Source organism: Triticum urartu, chromosome 7A, assembly GCF_056163025.1.
Source record: "Triticum urartu cultivar PI428250 chromosome 7A, HENAU_Tu73, whole genome shotgun sequence".
Taxonomy (NCBI): domain Eukaryota; kingdom Viridiplantae; phylum Streptophyta; class Magnoliopsida; order Poales; family Poaceae; genus Triticum; species Triticum urartu.
In genome coordinates, this window is record NC_141879.1 from 311,273,861 (window position 1) to 311,298,390 (window position 24,530).

Sequence of the window (24,530 nt, forward strand, 5' to 3'; positions counted from 1 at the left end):
CCGCTTCGCGGGGCAGGGATCGCTCCGGTCATGGTGGTCCCGTTGATGAAGGGAGACGTGCCGCGGCTGCGCGGCCTACCCGGCCGTGCTTCCACTCGGCGGAGATTCTACCGGAGTTCGTGGTCTGGTCGAAGAACCAGGCCGGCAACTGGCTTCAGCTCCCGCGCTTCTTCGCCGACAAGCTGCCGACCTCAGGTCCAGGCGGGCTTTGGTTACAGGAAGACGGCTGCTGCAGCAGGGCTTCCTGGGTCGCGGTTGGGGTCTCCGCCACGGGCAATATAGCTCTGGCCCGTGGCCGTGGTTAGCAGACGTTCACCCGTGCGCGCGGCCTGGGTAGGTGGTGCACCCTGCACTTCAAGTACGACGGCTACGCAACCCTCTATGTGAGGGTGTTTGGGGAAGATGGTCGCCGCGCCGGGTGCTGCCCCGAGGTGAACGACGGCGAGGAGTAGCTCGGCCTTGGTGACGGCCTCCACGAGGATGAGGGCGAACCCGCCCTTGGTGCCGACCGCGTCTTGTCTCGCTATGCCAGCTCTTCCCCTAGCGACAGCTCCAGCAATGGCGGCTATGACCAGCCGCCACACCGTCATGCCCGCTTCAAAGACGGTGGTGGGTCATCTTGTTATCACGCCTCCGTGAAGCGCGAGGAGGGGTGCGGCTGAGCTCAGGAAGGCGCTGGGGCCTGCCCCGGTGGACCGCTATAGGCGCCGCTTCTATTTTGTTCTTCTTTCCCTTCCTGCATTACAAAGAAACCAGAATGGGCCCCGGAGGGGCATTTATTGAACTATGATCTCAATTGTTATGTTATGTTTGTCGTTCCTGTGCTGTGTCGCAACATCGTCGTTTTATGTAGGGATAACTTAGCTCGACTTGTTTTGAGTGGCCTCCTCCTCACAAGGCGCTTGCTTCCTAGTACCCGTCGAGGCCTCCTTGACCTGATATGTGCTTAGGAACTGCAAAAAAATTGTCAAGAGGTTTATCGTTCACCCGGGGCTTGGTCATAGGCGCCACTGGCCTTGACCCAGTTCTTTGCGTCACAATACCCGTGGGGCATGGATTAGGAGAGGTGCGCCAGCTTGTGGGCTCGAATGAGGGTGCCTCACGAAACGACAGAAGGAGGAAGCTCACGAAGGTACCTATTCAGCTCCCTCGTGAGGGACGCAGGGAGAGTACATGTCGACCAAAGAAGCGAAGGCAGAAACAGAGGCAGAAAGCGATAAAACGGGACCAGGAAGAGACACCAGAAAATAAATTTCAATTAAAAGAGGGGCGAGCCAACTTCGAAAATCAAATGAAAAGCCGTGTCCGGCACCTAGTCTAGTCTTCGACGTCTTCTCACTAGCGCGGAGCTAAGTGCTCCCACTCGGCATGGGAGGGAGCCCCCGAGGCCCAAGGGTGGCTCTCCTGAGGCTCCGGGGCATGTACAACCCCACTCATTATTATGTGAGAGTGTCACGGGTGGCGATTCTTCACAGGAACGGGGCCTTGTTTCACAGGCACTGGGCCTTTCTTCACAGGCACCAGGCCTTCTTCACAGGCGCTGGGCCTTTCATCACAGGCACCGGGCTTTCTTCACAGGCGCTGGGCCTTTCTTCATGGGTAGAACTTCCGGATGTGTTGGATGTTCCAGGCGTTCTGGATGGGTACCCCGTCCAGCGTCTCCAGGTGCATGACGCCAGGCCTGGAGACATGGATGACCTTGAACAGGCCTTCCCACATGGGTGAGAGCTTATGCAGCCCCTCCCTGGAGAGCGCCCACCTCAGGATGAGGTCACCCACCTCAGGACGAGGTCACCCACCTCAAGAGTCCTGGAGCGGATGCAGCGACAGTGGTACCGCTGCAGCGCCTGCTGGTATCTTGCCGCTCGTAGTGCAGCTTCGCGGCGACGTTCCTCCCCAGCACGAGGTCCATCCCCCATGTGGCGTCTTGCTACGTCTCATCAAACGCCAGGACCCATGCGGAGCGATGCTTGACCTCGTGAGGGAGGACTGCTTCTGCTCCGTAGATGAGGAAGAATAGGGTTTCTCCCGTTGGCTTGGTGGCGGTGGTGCGTATCGACCACAGCACGAACTAAAGCTCGTCGTGCCAGCCCCTGCCGCAGGCTTCGAGCTTATTCTTAAAGGTCCTGGTCTTGAGGCCCCTGAGGACCTTCGCGTTGGCGCGTTCGGCCCAGCCATTGCTCCTGGGGTGTGCTACCAAGGCGTAGCAGATCTGCGTTCCAAGGTTAGCACAATATGACTTGAAGAGATTACTAGTGAAGTGCGAGCCGTTATCGGTGATGATGCGGTTGGGGACCCCAAAACGGCTCACGAGGGCCTTGATGAACTTGACCGCAGAGCCAGCTGGGATGGAGCGGACGGCTTCAACCTCCGGCCACTTAGTGAACTTGTCGATGGCGACGTAGAGGTATCGATAGCCCCTAGGCGCTCGAGGAAACGGGCCCAGAATATCTAGCCCCCAGACTGCAAATGGCCACGAGAGTGGAATGGTCTGGGCCCTGAGCTGGCTGATGGATCTGCTTGACATGGAATTGGCAGGCCTCGCGGGACTTCACCAGCTCAGCCGCGTCGTTGAGCGCCGTAGGCCAGTAGAATCCACGTCGGAATGCCTTGCCGAGGAGGGTTCGCGACGACGAGTGGTTCCCACAGTCCCCACCGTGTATGTCAGCTATCAGATCTTTCCCCTGTTCCTTGGAGATACAACAGAGTGAAACGTCATTTGGTCGCTTCCTGTATAACTCACCATCCCGGATGCAGTATGTTGTGGCCTGACGGGCCACGCGCTCCGCGTCCTCCTTCTACGGCAACGTCCCTTGCATCAGGTATTCCGTGAATTCCTTGGTCCAGCATCCCTCCTGGGGCTCGAGCGCCAGGAGTAGGCGCGCTTCCGAGGTCGGGCCATAGGCCAGGGCTCCTGTGGCAGGCGGCTACGGGAGTTCCTCCTGAGGCTGAGCTATTCTTGAAAGTAGTGGCGTTGCTGATGGTTTGAAGAGCTGCTCCTCAAAGATGCCAGGCTCCTGGGGCTGTCACTTGGATGCTCTTCTGGCGATGTCGTCAGCTTCCTTGTTGGTGCCACGGGGCACGTGCTGCAACTCCAGGCCCAGAAATTGTTTCTCCATCTTGCGGACCTCCTCGAGGTATGCTTCCATGTGCTTGTCCTTCGGCTCGTATACCTTGTTGGAGAAGTTGACGAGGAGCTGTGAGTCGCCCCTGATAGTGAGACGCTTCACCGCCAGCGCCGCTACAGCCTCCAGGCTGGCTATGAGGCCTTCGTATTCTGCAATGTTGTTGGAGACCTTCTCGCCCTGCTGGAAGAAGAGCTGCACGACGTAGTAGAGCTTATCCTGAGTGGGCGAGATGAGTACTGCTCTAGCCCCCACACCCTGGCACGTGAAGGCACCATTGAAATACATGAACCAGCCGTTAGGCACCTCGCTTCCCCGCGAGAGGGACCGATCTTCGCCTACTTCAAGCGCCGGGGCGTCTATCCATTCTGCCACGAAATCAGCAAGCGCGGCTCCCTTGATGACCCTGGTAGTACTAAACTCCAACGGGAATGCTTGCAACTCGATGTTCCATTCAGCGACCCTTCCGGCAGAGTTGGGGCTCTTGAGCACTCTCTCCAATGGGTAAGCTGAGACGACCTTGAAGGGGTGGCCCTGGAAGTAGTGCCGCAGCTTTCGCGAGGCTACCAGGAGCGCGAGTAGGAGCTTCTGAGGCATGGGGTACCGTGATCTTGCATCCCGCAACACCGTGCTGATGAAGTATACCAGGTGCTCGACGAGGGTAGGCGTGCTGATGAGGTTTGCATCTTCTGAAAGCTGGGTGCCTCTTGAGGTGGTAGAGCCCCTGACGCTTGATCGCTTGCCAAAGTCTTCGTGAGTTTGGGGGCATCATCCTGCCGAGCTTGGTCCTCTGCCGCTGCTGCTGCGGCCCTTGTGGCACCCTTCTGGTCTTGCGTCGTCTCTGCTGGAGGCGTGGCATGGTGCGTTGCGCCCTTGGCTTGGTGTTCTTCCCGAATCGCCACCAGAGCCACGCTGTCTGAGTACGGGGTGGCGGCAAGATAGAGCACTAGGGGCTCGCGAGGTCATGGCACCACCATCACTGGAGGGCTGGTCAGGTATCTCTTGAGGTCTTCAAAAGCTTGGTCGGCCTCTATGGTCCACTCGAACAGGCCCTTCTTTTTCATCAGCTTGAAGAAGGGTAGGGCGCGCTCTCCTAGCTTAGAGATGAAGCGCCCCAATGCAGTCACCCGACCAGCCAACTTCTGCATTTCCTTGAGGGTCTACGGTGGACTCATGTCTTCAATGGCCTTGACCTTATCTGGGTCGGCCTCGATCCACCTGTGGGACACCAGGAAACCCAACAGCTTGCCGGAAGGGACGCCAAACACGCATTTCTCCAGGTTGAGCCGCAAGTCCACCTAGAGAAGGCTTTCAAAGGTCTCCTCCAGGTCTTGGATCAAGGTCCCCGCCTTTTGAGACTTCACCATGATGTCATCGATGTAGGCTTCAGCATTTCTCCCGAGCTGCCGCCCTAAGGCAATGTGCATGAGCTGCTGGAAGGTTGCGCCCGCGTTGCGCAGCCTGAACGACATGCAAGTGTAGTAGTACACCCCACACGGGGTCAGGAAGGCCGTCTTCTCCACATATTCTACCGCCATCTTGATCTGGTGATATCCTGAGAACGCATCCAGGAAGCATAGCAAGTCGCACTCGGCGGTGGAGTCGATGATCTGGTCGATGCGTGGGAGCAGGAACGGATCTTGGGGGCAGGCCTTGTTGAGGTTGGTGAAGTCGACACACATCCGCTCCTTCCCGCCTTTCTTGGGGACGATGACGGGGTTCCCCAGCCACTCGGGGTACCGAACCTCGCGAATGACACCCGCAGCCTCCAATTTGCGGGTTTCTTGGACGATGAAAGCTTTCTTCTCCGTGGACTGCCGCCTCGCCTTCTACTTCATCGGGCGTATGTTGGGGCATACCTTCAGGTGGTGCTCTATTACCTCTCTTGGGACCCCTACTAGCTGATCGGTCTCCCAGGCGAACACTCCCTTGTTTGCACGCAAGAACTTCACTAGCGCCTCCTCCTGACCAGGCTCAATGTTGGCGCCTATGGTAAAGTTGCCCCTGAGGACCCGTCCTCCTCGACCGGAACTTGCTTGATTTCTGCCTAGTCCTGAGTGAAGAACTGCTTCTTCTTGGTTGGTGCGGCTCCCTTGGCCTTGGAGGTATCCGCGTCGGCGGGTCATGCTGTCATGGTGGCCTTGAGGGCAAGCTTGAGCGCCGCCAGGGCCTCCTTGGCGTCCCCCTTGATGGTGAGGACACCTTCGCTCCCCGACATCTTCATGAGGTTTTAAGCAGGATGGGTTGCTACCATGAACTGGGCCAGAGCTGGGTACCCGAGGATGGCGTTGTACGGGAGGCCAATGCGGGTGATGTCGAAGTCGATGAGCTCGGTGCGGTAGTTGTCGCGCGTGCCAAAGGTCACGGGGAGGCGGATCTGCCCCAGGGAGCGGGTGAAGCCTCTGCTAACCCCCGAGAAGGGCTTGCTGGGGCGGAGCCGCTCGGACGGTACATGAAGGAGGCTGAAGGCTTCAACGGAGAGCACATTGAGGCCGGCGCCACCGTCGACGAGCATCTTGGTGACAGACACGTGGCAGATGGTGGGCGCACACAGCATCGGGAGCGCACCCGAGCCGACGGTGGAGGAGGGATGATCCTCTGAGTCGAAGGTGAGGTCGGCCTCAGGCGCGGCCCAGCTAGGCAGAGCCCACGGGCGCTTGGAAGCAGCGCCGATCTGGCGGAAGTACGGCTTGACATGCCGATCTGAGGGTGGGGCTTGCGAACCGCCAAGGAGAGCTGCGACGATGGGGGCCGCCGGTTCCCCGAAGCGAGTGATCAAGAGGTTGTGCAGCTCCTCCCAGGTGGCGACAGAACAATCCGGCAAATGGAGGAGCTAGGCGCGCTGCATGCCTACAAGGGCCATTGGGAGCCAGTTGGCCATGATCTTGTCGTCACCCCTAGCTTCTAGAAGGGCCTCCTCGTACGTCAGTGCTACGTCTTGAGCCTGCGTTGGTTTTCCACGAAGAGGAAGGGATGATGCAGCAGAATAGCTAAGTATTTCCCTCAGTTTTTGAGAACCAAGGTATCAATCCAGTAGGAGGCCACGAGCAAGTCCCTCGTACCTACACAAAACAAAGAGCTCAATGCAACCAACGCGATTAGGGGTTGTCAATCCCTTCACGGTCACTTACGGAAGTGAGATCCGATAGATAATATTTTTGGTATTTTTGACATAAAGATGCAAAGTGAAAAGTAAAAGGCAAAGTAAAAACAAAACAAGATTAAAGTGATGGAGATTGATATGATGAGAATAGACCCGAGGGCCATAGGTTTCACTAGTGGCTTCTCTCGAGAGAATAAGTTCTATGTTTAGTAATAAATAAATGACTATTCCAACCATACAAGCAAACAAAAGCAAACGGGCCAGAAGAGGCAAATAGAGAGGGAGGATAGCGAGAGAGGGCGAATAAAATGGCAAGGGTGAATTGGGGGGAGAGGAAAACGAGAGGCAAATGGCAAATAATGTAATGCGAGAGATAGGGATTGTGATGGGTACTTGGTATATTGACTTTTTGCATAGACTCCCCAGCAACGGCGCAAGAAATCCTTCTTGCTACGTCTTGAGCTTGCGTTGGTTTTCCCCGAAGAGGAAGGGATGATGCAACAGAGTAGCGTAAGTATTTCCCTCAGTTTTTGAGAACCAAGGTATCAATCCAGTAGGAGGCCACGCGCAAGTCCCTCGTACCTACACAACACAAAGAGCTCAACGCAACCAACGCGATTAGGGGTTGTCAATCCCTTCACGGTCACTTACGGAAGTGAGATCCGATAGATAATATTTTTGGTATTTTTGACATAAAGATGCAAAGTGAAAAGTAAAAGGCAAAGTAAAAACAAAACAAGATTAAAGTGATGGAGATTGATATGATGAGAATAGACCCGAGGGCCATAGGTTTCACTAGTGGCTTCTCTCGAGAGAATAAGTTTTCTACGATGGGTGAACAAATTACTGTTGAGCAATTGACATAATTGAGCATAGTCATGACAATATCTAGGCATGATCATGTATATAGGCATCACGTCCGTGACAAGTAGATCAAAAGGATTCTGCATCTACTACTATTACTCCACTCATCAACCGCTATCTAGCATGCATCTAGAGTATTAAGTTAAAAACAGAGTAACGCTTTAAGCAAGATGACATGATGTAGAGAGATAAATTCATGCAATATGAAATAAACCCCATCTTGTTATCCTCGATGGCAACGATACAATACGTGTCTTGCTGCCCCTTCTGTCACTGGGAAAGAACACCGCAAGATCGAACCCAAAGCTAAGCACTTCTCCCATGGCAAGAACTACCAATCTAGTTGGCCAAACCAAACGGATAATTCGAAGAGACTAGCAAAGATAACCAATCATACATAAAAGAATTCAGAGAAGATTCAAATATTGTTCATAGATAGACTTGATCATAAACCCACAATTCATCGGTCTCAACAAACACACCGCAAAAGAAGAAGATTACATCGAATAGATCTCCACGAGAGAGGGGGAGAACATTGTATTGAGATCCAAAAGGAGAGAAGAAGACATCTAGCTACTAACTATGGACCCGAAGGTCTGAGGTAAACTACTCCACTTCATCAGAGGGGCTATGATGATGTAGAAGCCCTCCGTGATGACGACCCTCTCCGGCAGAGCTCCGGAACAGGCCCCAAGATGGGATCTCGTGGATACAGGAAGTTGCGGCGGTGGAATTAGGTTTTTGGCTCCTCTTCTGATTGTTAGGGGGTACGTGGGTATATATAGGAGGAAGGAGTATGTCGGTGGAGCACCGAGGGGCCCACGAGGCAGGGGGCGCGCCCCCTACCCTCGTGACCACCTCTGGTACTACTTGGAGTAGGGTCCAAGTCTCCTGGGTCTTATCCGAGAAGAAAATCACGTTCCAAAAAGGATTTTTCTGTTTGGACTCCGTTTGATATTCTGTTTATTCGAAACACTGAAATAGGCAAAAAAAATAGCAATTCTGGGATGGGCCTCTGGTTAAAATAATATAAAAGTGGAAAATAAAGCCCAATATAGTCCAAAACAGTAGATAATATAGCATGGAGCAATCAAAAATTATAGATACGTTGGAGACGTATCAGGCATCCTCAAGCTTAATTCATGCTCGTCCTCAAGTAGGTAAATGATAAAAAGAGAATTTTTGATGCGGAGTGCTACTTGGCATAATTTCAATGCAAAATTTCTTAATTGTGGTATGGATACTCAGATTAGAAAGATTCAAGACAAAAGTTCATATTGACATAAAGAATAATAACACTTCAAGCATACTAATAAAGTAATTATGTCTTCTCAAAATAACATGGCCAAAGAAAGTTATCCCTACAAAATCATATAGTCTGGCTATGCTCTATCTTCACCACACAAAGTATTTAAATCATGCACAACCCCGATTACAAGCCAAGCAATTGTTTCATACTCTAACTTTTTCAAAACTTTTTCAATCTTCACACAATACATGAGCGTGAGCCATGGACATAACACTATGTGGAATAGAAGGGTGGTTGTGGAGAAGACAAAAAGAGGGGAAGATAGTCTCACATCAACTAGGCGTATCAACGGTCTATGGAGAGGCCCATCAATAGATATCAATGTGAGTGAGTAGGGATTGCCATGCAACGGATGCACTAGAGCTATAAGTATATGAAAGCTCATCAAAAGAAACTAAGTGGGTGTGCATCCAACTCGCTTGCTCACGAAGACCTAGGGCAATTTGAGGAAGCCCATCATTGGAATATACAAGCCAAGTTCTATAATGAATAATTCCCACTAGTATATGAAAGTGACATCACGAGAGACTCTCTATCATTAAGATCATGGTGCTACTTTCAAGCACAAGTGTGGTAAAAGGATAGTAACATTGTACCTTCTCTCTTTTTCTCTCATTTTGTATATTTGGGCCTTTTCTCTTTTTTTATGGCCTATTTTTTCGTCCGGAGTCTCATCTCGACTTATGGGGGAATCATAGTCTCCATCATCCTTTCCTCACTTGAGACAATGCTCTAGAAAATGATGATCATCACACTTTTATTTTTCTTACAACTCAACAATTACAACTCGATACTTAGAACAAATATGACTCTATATGAATGCCTCCGGCGGTGTACCGGGATATGCAATGAATCAAGAGTGACATGTATGAAAGAATTATGAATGGTGGCTTTGCCACAAATACGATGTCAACTACATGATCATGCTAGCAATATGACAATGATGGAGCGTGTCATAATAAACGGAACGGTGGAAAGTTGCATGGCAATATATCTTGGAATGGCTATGGAAATTCCATGATAGGTAGGTATGGTGGCTATTTTGAGGAAGGTATATGGTGGGTGTATGATACCGGCGAAAGGTGCGCGGTATTAGAGAGGCTAGCAATGGTGGAAGGATGGGAAAAAGTGCATATAATCCATGGACTCAACATTAGTCATAAAGAACTCATATACTTATTGCAAAAATCTAGAAGTTATCAAAGCAAAGTATTATGCACATGCTCCTAGGGGGATAGATTGGTAGGAAAAGACCATCGCTCATCCCCGACCGCCACTCATAAGGAAGACAATCAATAAATAAATTATGCTCCGACTTCATCACATAACGGTTCACCATACGTGCATGCTACGGGAATCACAAACTTTAACACAAGTATTCTTTAAATTCACAACTACTAAACTAGCATAACTCTAATATTATCACCTCCATATCTCAAAACAATTATCATGCTTCAATCTTCTCTTAGTATTCAATGCACTCAAAAGAAAATTTCACATATCTTGAACACCAAGCATATTTATATTAAGGAAATTACCATGCTATTAAGACTCTCAAAATAATTTAAGTGAGGCATGAGAGATAAATAGTTTCTTTAAAACAAACCACCACCGTTCTCTAAAAGATCTAAGTGAAGCACATAGAGCAAAATTATAATGCTCAAAAGATATAAGTGAAGCACATAGAGCAAAACTACATAGCTCAAAAGATATAAGTAAAGCACATAGAGTATTCTATCAAATTTTAATTCATAGATGACTCTCTCAAAAGGTGTGTACAGCAAGGATGATTGTACCATACTAACAAACAAATAAACAAATAATACAAGACGCTCCAAGCAAAAAACATATCATGTTGGTGAATAAAAATATAGCTCCAAGTAAATTACCGATGGAAGTGGACGAAAGAGGGGATGCCTTCCGGGAAATCCCCAAGCTTTGACTTTTTGGTTTCCTTGGATTATCTTGGGGGTGCCATGGGCATCCCCAAGCTTAGAATCTTGCCACTCCTTGTTCCATAATCCATCAAAAGAACTCGCCCAAAACTTGAAAACTTCACAACACAAAACTCAATAGAAATCTCGTGAGCTCCGTTAGAGAAAGAAAACATAAAACCACTTCAAGGTACTGTAATGAACTCATTCTTTATTTAGTTTTGTGTTAAATCTACTGTATTCCAACTTATATATGGATTATAAACTATTTTACTAACCATAGATTCATCAAAATAAGCAAACAACACACGAAAAACAGAATCTGTCAAAAACAGAATAGTCTGTAGTAATCTGTAGCTAGTGCAAGATATGGAACCCCAAAAATTCGAAAATAAACTTCTGGATGTGAGGAATTTATCTATTAATCATATGCAAAAAGAATTAACTAAATATCACTCTTCAAATAAAAATGACAGCAGTTCTCGTGAGCGCTAATGTTTCTGTTTTTTACAGCAAGTTCAACAAGACTTTCCCCAAGTCTTCCCAACGGTTCTACTTGGCACAAACACTAATTAAACACAAAAAACACAACCAAAATAGACCCTAAATAATTTATTTATTGAATAACAGCAAGGAAAAATATTGGGTTGTCTCCCAACAAGCGCTTTTCTTTAAAGCCTTATAGCTAGGCATTGATAATTTTAATGATGCTCACATGAAAGACAAGAATTGAAGCACAAAGAGGGCATCATAAAACATGTGACAAACACATCTAAGTCTAACATACTTCCTATGCATAGGCATCTTATAGGCAAACAAATTGTCAAGGCAAGCAAAAACTAGCAGATGCAAGGAAGCGGAAAGAAACAATAGCAATCTCAACATAACGAGAGGTAATTTAGTAACATGAAGATTTCTACAACCATATTTTCCTCTCTCATAGTAATTACATGTAGGATCATAAGCAAATTCAACAAAATAGCTATCACATAAAATATTTTCAACATGATCCACATGCATGCAAAGTTGACACTCTTCCAAAATAGTGGGATTAACATTAACTAAAGTCATGACTTCTCCAAACCCACTTTCAATAATATTGCAAACACTATTATCAATCTCATAAGTTCTATGTTTAGTAATAAATAAATGACTATTCCAACCATACAAGCAAACAAAAGCAAACGGGCCAGAAGAGGCAAATAGAGAGGGAGGATAGCGAGAGAGGGCGAATAAAATGGCAAGGGTGAATTGGGGGGAGAGGAAAACGAGAGGCAAATGGCAAATAATGTAATGCGAGAGATAGGGATTGTGATGGGTACTTGGTATATTGACTTTTTGCATAGACTCCCCAGCAACGGCGCAAGAAATCCTTCTTGCTACGTCTTGAGCTTGCGTTGGTTTTCCCCGAAGAGGAAGGGATGATGCAACAGAGTAGCGTAAGTATTTCCCTCAGTTTTTGAGAACCAAGGTATCAATCCAGTAGGAGGCCACGCGCAAGTCCCTCGTACCTACACAACACAAAGAGCTCAACGCAACCAACGCGATTAGGGGTTGTCAATCCCTTCACGGTCACTTACGGAAGTGAGATCCGATAGATAATATTTTTGGTATTTTTGACATAAAGATGCAAAGTGAAAAGTAAAAGGCAAAGTAAAAACAAAACAAGATTAAAGTGATGGAGATTGATATGATGAGAATAGACCCGAGGGCCATAGGTTTCACTAGTGGCTTCTCTCGAGAGAATAAGTTTTCTACGATGGGTGAACAAATTACTGTTGAGCAATTGACATAATTGAGCATAGTCATGACAATATCTAGGCATGATCATGTATATAGGCATCACGTCCGTGACAAGTAGATCAAAAGGATTCTGCATCTACTACTATTACTCCACTCATCGACCGCTATCTAGCATGCATCTAGAGTATTAAGTTAAAAACAGAGTAACGCTTTAAGCAAGATGACATGATGTAGAGAGATAAATTCATGCAATATGAAATAAACCCCATCTTGTTATCCTCGATGGCAACGATACAATACGTGTCTTGCTGCCCCTTCTGTCACTGGGAAAGAACACCGCAAGATCGAACCCAAAGCTAAGCACTTCTCCCATGGCAAGAACTACCAATCTAGTTGGCCAAACCAAACGGATAATTCGAAGAGACTAGCAAAGATAACCAATCATACATAAAAGAATTCAGAGAAGATTCAAATATTGTTCATAGATAGACTTGATCATAAACCCACAATTCATCGGTCTCAACAAACACACCGCAAAAGAAGAAGATTACATCGAATAGATCTCCACGAGAGAGGGGGAGAACATTGTATTGAGATCCAAAAGGAGAGAAGAAGACATCTAGCTACTAACTATGGACCCGAAGGTCTGAGGTAAACTACTCACACTTCATCGGAGGGGCTATGATGATGTAGAAGCCCTCCATGATGACGGCCCTCTCCGACGGAGCTCCGGAACTGGCCCCAAGATGGGATCTTGTGGATACAGAAAGTTGCGGCGGTGGAATTAGGTTTTTGGCTCCTCTTCTGATCGTTTGGGGGTACGTGGGTATATATAGGAGGAAGGAGTACGTCGGTGGAGCATTGAGGGGCCCACGAGGCAGGGGCGCGCCCTGTAGGGGGGGCGCCCCCTACCCTCGTGACCGCCTCTGGTACTTCTTGGAGTAGGGTCCAAGTCTCCTGGGTCTTATCCGAGAAGAAAATCACGTTCCAAAAAGGATTTTTATGTTTGGACTCTGTTTGATATTCTGTTTCTTCGAAACACTGAAATAGGCACAAAACATCAATTCTGGGCTGGGCCTCCGGTTAATAGGTTAATCCCAAAAATAATATAAAAGTGGAAAATAAAGCCCAATATAGTCCAAAACAGTAGATAATATAGCATGGAGCAATCAAAAATTATAGATACGTTGGAGACATATCAGTCAGCAGGAAAGCCAATGGGTCTGCCGCACCGTCGTAGCATGGAGGCATCTTCGGCTTGAACTTGGGTGGCCACTGCACCCGCCGCAAGGCGGGGGCAAGGGCTCAGAGCCCCCGAGCGCCGCCATGGGCATCGGTAGATCCCCCTGGAGGGGTGCCTACCATGGGGGAGCGGGCGTGGAGATGGTGGAGTGCGAATCGACGGAAGAAAGACTCTGGCGTACACCTACCTGGCGCGCCAAATGTCGGATCACGGGTTTCGGCAAAACCCTTAAGGTTCAAACTTTGGGGTGCGCACGAAGATCTCCCCCAACCGATCCATGTCCTAACTCAGCTAGTATCTTACGGACTAACTCGACGAACTCGCAACACAAAGGACACATGATTTATACTGGTTCGGGCCACCGTTGTGGTGTAATACCCTACTCTAGTGTGGTGGTGGTGGTGGATTGCCTCTTGGGCTGATGAAGAACAGTACAAGGGGAAGAACAGCCTCCTGAGGTTGAGGTGTTCTTGTGCTTGGCGAACTTGTGTGTGTGTGTGTGGATTTGATCAGCTCCGTCCTCTTCTATAGCTATGGTGGTGGCCAGTCCTATTTATAGAGGCCCTGGTCCTATCCCCAAATATTGAGCGGAAGGGAGCCAACAACGGCCAATTTGAAAGGGGACAGCTAGTACAGCTTATCTTGACAAAAGTGGTCTTCGCCTGCAAAAGGCTCTGGTGGTAACGCCGCCTTGGGCTCCATGATGACCTCCGTCTTGCCGTCCGGCTGGTCCTGGTCTCATTGCACCGATATGGAAACCTTTGCTTGATGCCTTGGTACTTCGCGCCTGCGCTTGCCCCCTTAGCACCAAAGAGGAAACAAGGACGCTGCGTGCGCTGGCGCCCGCCTGGTCTCGATCGTCATGGCTCACGTCACGAGAACCTCGTGAGGTTTGCGTGGCCTTGAACTCTATGCCCCTCATGAGCTAGCCTGGTGAGGCCGCTCCTAAGGAGGTCTTGTGTCGTCCGCCTCACGAGGCTTGGCCCCTCACGAAGGTCTTGATTCCTTGCTGATGAAGATGGGCCGTACAGGCCTGCTAGCAAAGCCACGCCGTGGGCCGCAGGCAGGCAAGTCTGGGGACCCCCATTCCCAGAACGCCGACACCTTCGGATTCCACTGGTAAATGGACTAACGGTGAGGGTCAGATAGTGGTTCCGGCTCTGCAGCTGTCATCTGGTTCGGTAGGCAAGAATGTCCTCCGATGAAACAAGGTATATGCCTGAAAATATGTTAAACAAAGAGGGCGAAGGCAAGGTAATAAACTCACAATAATTTTTGTTAAATATAAATTTATATTTGAGTGTCTTATTTCTATCCTTAACAATAAACTCATGTGCTACCATACTCTTATAACCTAGAGCAATAGGAGGCAGCAACTTTTCCTCTTTCTCATAATGCTTGATAGGTATGTTAAAGTGTTTAGCAAGGCGCGAGGCAAAGATGCCTCCGAGGATGGGGCCCTTTGTACGGTTCAGATTTAACCGTCTAGCAACAATAGCGCCTAAGCATAAAGTAGTATCATTAAACAAGGCATGGCACAAAATAGCAATATCAGGAGCACCAAGGTTCTCACAGTTCCTGCGACCAATTAAGCATCTACTAGCAAATATTGCGAAGTAACATAGAACAGGAAAAATGTATGCTAGTGATTCTCGCATCGGAAACTTTCCTTGTTTCCCCTATAGCAATCATATCAATAAATCCCTCCACATCATTACGATGTGGTTCCTATATGCACATCATATAAATAAAATTCCACCAAAGGTGGTGATCTCCTAGCATGGGAATGAAAATTTTGCACAAAGATATTGGTGAGTAAGAGATACTGTTCACGCTAGTCGTGGAGGAAGGCGGTGAGGCCTGCATTCTCAGCTAAATGATAAAAATCTTCATGAATCTGGGCCTCTTTCAAGAACTCATCACAAGGCCATTCACATGGCCGAACCTCCGCAGTATGAGGGAGATTATACTTGGGCTTCTTCTTCTCTTCACTTTGCTTATCCTTCGAGCTTCGACTCGATGAGCCCCTCAAAAATCTCTTCTTTTTTTGAAAATTTCTGAAATTTTTTGTAACTTAAAATAAAAGTGAACCAAACTCAACAAAATTGATAACAACTACTCCTACAAGTGTCTAGAGGCTATATCATGCATTAAAACTACTTTTGACCATATAAATTTGACATGCAAGCTCAAGAACAGGGTCACCTAAGCAGCAAAAATTTGCAATGAATAAAGCACTAGAACAAAAATTGATTGGACCATTGGAGGAGTCACATACCGAAGAACAATCCCCCAAAGCAGTTTTATGAATGGAGCTTTGAGCAAGGAGATCGAAAATGGCAGCAAGATGAGCAAGAACTCGTGTTTAAGCTGGCTAGTGATTTTTCTGGGAGGAAGAAGGAGTGTGTGGTGGCTGGAATAAGTGGAGGGGACCACGTGGGGTCCACGAGGCAGGGGCGGGCACGTGGCTGCTTCCCTTGATGTGTTCTCAGTGCCAGATATTCTCAAATATTCTAGAAAAAATCATATTTAAATTTCAGGGCATTTGGAGAACTTTTATTTTCGGGGTATTTTTTTACTGCAAGGATAATTCAGAAAACATACATAAAATACTCTTTTTGCTTTATTTAATATAAATAATAGAAAGTAAAAAGGGGGTACAGAAGGTTGTGTTTTCTAAATTCATCCATCTCATGCTCATCAAAAGGAATCCACTAACAAGGTTGATCGGGTCTTGTTAACAAACTCATTTCGAATAACATGAAACTGGAGAATTTTCTAATAACACTAGGTTACCTCAAAGGGGATATGCACATCCTCAACAATAAGGATATCATATTTATTCTTGACAATAGGAAGAGGAAATTCAAAACCTCCAATAGTAATGGTTGAAAATTTTCCAATAGAATTGATACTGTGGACTTGAGGTTGTTTCCTCGGAAAGTGTACCGTATGCTCATTACCATTAACATGAAAAGTGACATTGCCTTTATTGCAATCAATAACAACCCCTGCAGTATTCAAAAAGGGTCTTCCAAGAATAATAGATATACTATCATCCTCGGGAATATCAAGAATGACAAAGTCCGTTAAAATAGTAACGTTTGCAACTACAACAGGCACATCCTCACAAATACCGACAGATATAGCAGTTGATTTATCAGCCATTTGCAAAGATATTTTAGTACGTGTCAACTTATTCAAATCAAGTCTACAATATAAAGAGAGAGGAACAACACTAACACCGGCTCCAAGATCACATAAAGCAGTTTTAACATAGTTTCTTTTAATGGAGCATGGTATAGTTGGTACTCCGGGATCTCCAAGTTTCTTTGGTATTCCACCCTTAAAAGTGTAATTAGAAAGCATGGTGGATATCTCAGCTTCTGGTATCTTTCTTTTATTAGTAACAATATCCTTCATATATTTAGCATAAGGATTCATTTTAAGCATATCAGTCAAACGCATACGCAAAAATATAGGTCTAATCATTTCAGCAAAGCGCTCAAAATCCTCATCATCCTTTTTCTTGGATGGTTTAGGAGGAAAAGGCATGGGTTTCTGAACCCATGGTTCTCTTTCTTTACCATGCTTCCTAGAAACAAAGTCTCTCTTATCATAACATTGATTCTTTGATTGTGGGTTATCAAGATCAACAACAGGTTCAATTTCTACATCATTGTCATTACTAGGTTGGGCATCAACATGAACATCATCCTTAACATTATTACTGGGTTCATGTTCATTACCAGATTGTGTTTCAGCATCAAAAATAGAAATATCATTGGGATTCTCAGGTGTGTCAACAACAGGTTCACTAGAAGCATGCAAAGTCCTACAATGTTTCTTTTTCTTCCTCTTAGAAGGACTAGGTGTATCAACATTAGTTCTTTGAGAATCTTGCTCAATTCTCTTAGGATGGCCCTCAGGATACAAAGGTTCCTGAGTCATTTTACTGCCTTTAGTCATAACTCTAACATCATTATCATTCTTCTTATTATTTAGTTCATTGAGAAAATCATTCTGAGCTTTAAGTACTTGTTCTACTTGAGTGGTAACCATAGAAGCATGTTTACTAATAAGTTTAAGTTCACCTTTAACATTAGCCATATAATCACTCAAGTGTTCAAGCATATCACATTGTGTTTCAATTGTCTACCGACATAAGCATTGAAGTTTTCTTGTTTAACCATAAAGTCATCAAACTCATCCAAGCATTGGCTAGCAAACTTAGTAAATGGAATTTCACATTTATCAAATCTATAGAGATAATTTACCTTTACTACCTGTGTCGGGTTATCAAGACCATGTATTTCTTCAATAGGTGGTAAATCCTTAACATCTTCAGCTTTAATACCTTTTTATTTCATAGATTTCTTTGCCTCTTGCATATCTTCAGGACTGAGAAATAGAATACCCCTTTTCTTTGGAGTTGGCTTAGGAGTTGGTTCAGGAAGTGTCCAATTGTTTTCATTAGTCAATATATTATTCAATAACAATTCAGCTTGATCAACAGTTCTTTCCCTGAAAATACAACCAGCACAACTATCCAGGTAATCTCTGGAAGCATCGGTTAGTCCATTATAAAAGATATCAAGTATTTCATTTTTCTTAAGAGGATGATGAGGCAAAGCATTAAGTAATCGGAGAAGCCTCCCCAAAGCTTGTGGGAGACTCTCTTCTTCAATTTGCACAAAATTATATATTTCCCTTAAAGCAGCTTGTTTCTTATGAGCGGGGAAATATTTAGCAGAGAAGTAATAAATCATATCCTGGTAACTATGCACACAACCAGGATCAAGAGAATTAAACCATGTTTTAGCATCACCCTTTAATGAGAACGGAAACAACTTAAGGATAAAGTCATAGCGAGTTTTCTCATCATGAGTAAACGGGGGGGGGGGGGGGGCTATATCATTTAATTTAGTAAGATGTGCCACAACAGTTTCAGATTCATAGCCATAAAAAGGATCCGATTCAACCAAAGTAATTAACTTAGGATCGACAGAGAAATCATAATCCTTATCAGTAATAAATATAGGTTAAGTAGCAAAAGAGGGTCATATTTCATTCTAGCATTCAAAGACTTTTCTTTAAGCTTAGCCAATAATTTCTTAAGATCAGATCTATCATTGCAAGTTAAGAAGTCTCTAGAAGTTTCTTCATCCATAACATAACCCTCAGGAACAACAGGCAATTCATATCTAGGGGGAGAATCTTCATCATCACTTTCATCAATATTATCAGGTTCAATAATTTCATTCTCTCTAGCCCTAGCAAGTTGTTCATCAAGAAATTCACCTAATGGCATAGTGGTATCAAGCATAGAAGTAGTTTCATCATAAGTATCATGCAAAGCAAAAGTGGCATGATCAATAACATGCGACATATCAGAATGAATAGCAGGTGTAGGTGTCAAAAGTTTACTCATAATAGAAGGTGAATCAAGTGCAGACCTAGATGGCAGTTCCTTACCTCCCCTCGTAGTTGAGGGAAAAATCTTGGTTCTTTGATGTTTCAAGTTCTTCATAATGATAAGCAGATATAAATCCCAAGTGACTCAAAGAAGAGAGCTATGCTCCCCGGCAACGGCGCCAGAAAATAGTCTTGATAACCCACAAGTATAGGGGATCGCAACAGTTTTCGAGGGTAGAGTATTCAACCCAAATTTATTGATTTGACACCAGGGGAGCCAAGAATATTCTCAAGTATTAGCAGCCGAGTTGTCAATTCAACCACACCTGGAAACTTAATATCTGCAACAAAGTATTTAGTAGCAAAGTAATATGATAATAGTGGTAACGGTAGAAAAAGTAATATTTTGGGGTTTTATAGTGATTGTAACAGTAGCAACGGAAAAGTAAATAAGCGAAGAACAATATATGAAAAGCTTGTAGGCATTGGATCAGTGATGGAGAATTATGTCGGATGCGATCAATCATGCAACAGTTATAACATAGGGTGACACAGAACTAGCTCCAGTTCATCAATGTAATGTAGTCATGTATTCCGAATATAGTCAGACGTGCTTATGGAAAAGAACTTGCATGAAATGTTTTGTCCTACCCTCCCGTGGCAGCGGGGTCCTATTGGAAACAAAGGGATATTAAGGCCTCCTTTTAATCGAGTACCGGACCAAAGCATTAACACATAGTGAATACACGAACTCCTCAAACTACGGTCATCACCGGTAATGGTCCCGATTATTGTCACTTCGGGGTTAACGGATCATAACACATAATAGGTGACTATAAACTTGCAAGATAGGATCAAGAACTCACATATATTCATGAAAACATAATAGGTTCAGATCTGAAATCATGGCACTCGGGCCCTAGTGACAAGCATTAAGCATAGCAAAGTCATAGCAACATCAATCTCAGAACATAGTGGATACTAGGGATCAAGCCCTAATAAAACTAACTCGATTACATGATAAATCTCATCCAACCCATCACCGTCCAACAAGCCTACGATGGAATTACTCACACACGGCGGTGAGCATGATGAAATTGGTGATGGAGGAAGGTTGATGATGATGATGGCGACGGATTCCCCTCTCCAGAGCCCCGAACAGACTCCAGATCAGCCCTCCCGAGAGAGTTTAGGCTTGGCGGCGGCTCCGTATCATAAAACGCGATGAATCCTTCTCTTCAATTTTTTCTCCCTGGACACGAATATATGGAGTTGGAGTTGAGGTCGGTGGAGCGTCAGGGGGCCCACGAGGCAGGGGCGCGCCCAGGGGGTAGGCGCGACCCCCACCCTCGTGGACAGGGTGTGGGCCCCCTGACTTGGATTCTTCTTCAAGTATTTTTTATATATTCCAAAAATAATCACCATTGATTTTCAGCTCATTCCGAGAACTTTTATTTCTGCACAAAAATAACACCATGGCAATTCTGCTGAAAACATCGTCACTCCGGATTAGTTCCATTCAAATCATGCAAGTTAGAGTCCAAAACAAGGGCAAAAGTGTTTGGAAAAGTAGATACAATGGAGATGTATCAGGACCCCGTTTTGACCGTAGGCACTCAAACACAAGTCCGTTTCCTCCGTTTTGCGGAACGCCAGACCCCTCCTGATGAACAGGATCCTGTTTCGACCGTGGCCGGTCGAACAGAAGGCCGTTTCCTCCGTTCTACGGTACGTCAGACCCCATTTCGGCTGTTCCGTCTAAGCCAGTTGGCTCCCATTGAACAGGATGCATTCCGACCCAGTCGGTTGCCTCCCGATGAACAGGACATTGTTTCTTCGTTCCGACCCAGCCGGTTCGCTTCCCGATGAACAGGATGCCGTTGCTGCCGTCCGTTGCCTCTCCATGTACAGAAGCCCTGGTCGTCCGTATATATGCACAAGTACGCGCTCGAGACCCCGCCTGTATGTACGTACGTGGCCGTATTTTTGCCCTGTGGCTGTACGTATGTGTACAGGACTTAGATGGGACTGTGTGAACTGCTATGTCGGATGCTCTAGAACAACACGTGTCGCTACTTACTCGGCCACGGTTCGTACTTGCAGAGAGACCGACCGACCAGTATGTACGTACACATTCGCGACCAGATAGACAATGCTACGTACGCTTTGACCAGGTGGGTCCCAGCGGTCAGGGAGGATAAGGACGCACTTCCTTGTTTGCGAAGATATAGCTGGTCGTCCCAACTGTCAAGGGGAGGAATCGTTTTTATTTTTCGAGTAATAAGGAGGCACTTGTGTTCGAAGATGTAGCTGGTGGGTCCAGTTGTCAGCCTCACCACCTAAAGTCCTCTTCCGATGGCTGTCCTTCTTTGACCATGTTGACCTTGGTTCTCTCTCGAGAGCACCAAGGCAGTGGACAGTGGCGAGGACTAGGAAGGGAACGACACGGAGCCGGAGAAGACGTGGCAGTGGATGCCCACGCGGAGGGGAGTACGTGGGTTTACTGCTTCGGCTGCGGTGTGAGGCTGCCATCACCGGAGAATAACAGGAGGTGTGGGTGAGTATAGAGGGATGGCATAGCCAGCGGTGGTAGCACAGCCGGACACGGGAGGCAGGAGCAGGCGGCACGGCCGGCGCTGGTTTGGGCGGCTGGAGCAAGAATACCAGAGGATGAAGAAGCACGACGGCCGTTGGATGGACATCATACGATCACTACATCTAGAATCATTTATATTGACTAAGTTGACAAATCCCTTGGTACGCATCAACTTAGTAGGCCCACAAGTCAGCCTCCAAAATGGTGCGCACCAGATGTTTGGGGGAGGAATCATTTTTTGGGTGGCTGAAGCAAGAATATCCGAGATTGAAGAAGAAGCATGACATTTGTTGGATGTACATCCAACGGCCACTGCTGCTAGAACCGTGTGTTGACTATAAGTTGACAAAGTCTTGCGTACGCGTCAACTTAGTAGGCCCACAAGTGTGTGGCAGAGAACATATAGCCCATTTGCGATTTGTAAGAATGTACATACCATTTTTGAATTCTAATGGAATTTGTGATAGCCCATTTATAGTTTGTTAAAAGTACAGCCCATTTTCTAGCTAAGACAACGATTAATAATTTCAACCAACTGCTCAAAACAGAATTCAATAAAATTTCCCACATTTTGATGGAATCCGAAATATTTTGATCCCAAAATTTCTAGTCAAATTGAATATAATTTCAAAATAAATTTGTATTACGTAAAAATCCAACGAAATATTGTGCGCGCAACAAGTAATGAAATTAAACTTTTCAAAATCCAATAATTACGTGTTTGGTGCTTTTTTATATAGTTACTGCCCAGCTTTTATAATTACATCCCATTTATTATTTCTTCAAGCTCATTTTATTTTTAAGCCTAATACATCCCTCCTAGGAAAGATTGGAAGCCCAGCGGGGTGGAGAATAACAAGTTGGCCCGGATATTGTGTACAACTGTCGGCCCAATTGCATTGCTGATGTTCAAAAAAGGCCTGTGTAGTACAGTACAACTTTACATGGCTACTCAGCACACATTCAGCGATGCCGGAAAGGCCCAAACAAAGCTTCTGTACAACTTTTTGAAGTCACTGAGCTCAATTAATAACTTAAGAAAAAAAGTTAGAGTATAGTGGAACCTAATTAAAAGATGTCACGAGCAAAGAAATAATTCAACGGGTCCCACTTCTGCGTGTGTGTGTGAGAGAGAGAGAGAGACCCATCGATCGATGCTTGAAAATACATCTTTCAGCCATATGCATTGCTGATGCTCAGTAAAAACTTATATGACACAATCATATAGAACATCATAGCACACTGAACTTGCATACAAAAATTTCACGCGGGCGGCACAATCAGGGTGGAAGCAGTGGATCGCTACGGGTAGGGCTATGTTGAAACCAACGAACTCATACATAACGGTTCATCGTCTTTATCAATGACGGGGAAATATCTGGAATGTTGTGCAAAGAAAATAGACAGACAACACAATAAGTTCTGCTAGCACATTAAGTTGACGTACAACCCATTCTAAAAAAAAGTTCAAGTACAAAAATAGAACAACTCACAATCAAATGTACTGGCTCATTAGTGCTTCACACCCATAGCTCGGATTTAACTAGTATCGGACAAGATTCAATTGTTACCTCAAATTAGAGCACATCCAGGCAGCCAGCCCTGCCTCTTCTCCCAAAGAAGCAGTGGCCTCTGCCGCGCGATGGAGTAGGCCCTGTGCCATCCACCGTTCCGAGCAACACAGGGAAAGTCTGACGTTGACTCCTATAATGGACATCGTCGATGGACCCTGGCACCAGCGGCAGCGGCAGGACTTCGATTGATGGATTAACCACTTCTTTGACATGCACGAACACTTGATACAGGTACATCCCTAACATGGTCCGCGGCGGCCTTGGTGGCAATGAATAGTACAACCCCGGTTCCCGCACCGCTATCTCAACACCAATCACCTTCAGTATGGTGGACGGCTCCTTCGTCCATGCCATAACCGTCAGAGCCCAGCTGTCTGGAGGAACAAACATACTTAAGACCTCACCTCCAAGGTCGTCGATAAGCTCATTCATAGAATCGTTGTTCCAAGCACGTCGAGGCATGCCGTGGAAGGTAAGCTTCGTTAAAAACTCAAGCTCAGAGGGCACCGAGCACCATCCTGGGTGCCACCAATCAAAGCTCACCAGGGCGCCATTGCAGAACAAACGCCGGGAAGATTTAAACACATGACTGCAGTCGAAAGTTGTCTGGAACCTGATGAAGAAATCAGCCGATGGCAGACAGACTTTGACGAGCAAGTCACCTATTTGGATGTCGTGCGCAATGCCAAGAGCTTTGACAAGGTCTTCCGGCGAGACGGGAGGCCGGTCGCTGTTGATGGTTACCATCATCACTTTGCTGGCAAACTGGTCATCAAGCACCGCCATGCCACTGTTGAGCGATAGCACGCAAGGCAGGACGGGCCTTAGGATCTCTGTCTCGGAGATCCGCGTTGACCGGCGACATGATAGTGCACTTGAGTACAGGGAGTACAGGAGGGGGATTTGGTGGAACTAGAGATTCCAGAGGTGGGGGAGGGGCAGGAGATTAGGGATGAAAAGGTAGCATGAATTTTTAACATGCACCAATATGCTCTCGGTGGGCAAGCTCACGAAAACACCTCACTGGCCCATATTCAACGACACCTCGCTGGCCCAAACAAGTGTACATCATCGAAAAGACACTGAGCTCAAATTATAACTTGAAAAAAGGAGGTATATTCTGAACACTAGAGAATGGTGATGCCCTCATTTAGCCCACCAGCAGTTTGAGACAATAAATTGTTTGAAACAACGATATATACAACATTCAAACACTGACTAGTGACTACTACTGGCATAAACAGCAAGACATGATAGTTCATAAGAAGTCTTGCTAGACCACCAAACCCACCTGCAGCACTCAGACTCTCGTGATACAGATGAGAATGACATTCTAAATAGAGGAAACTATTACATAGTAAGAGTGACATAGACAAGGATGACCAAATTACAAGGAATATGCATAACAAAACAGAGAACTACCATCCAGAACAAGCAGCAAAGATAGCAAGTCATTCGTAGAGGGATGATCCAACACCATCATAATTTGCAGCCCCGCTTCAGCCACCAATGATCCGGAGACACCAGTAGTCCACCCTTTCGACACAATAGCCCAATTACCTATCAACCTGAAGGCTTGAACCACATCACTGCCTGTCAGACTCGACACATCCAAGGATCAAAG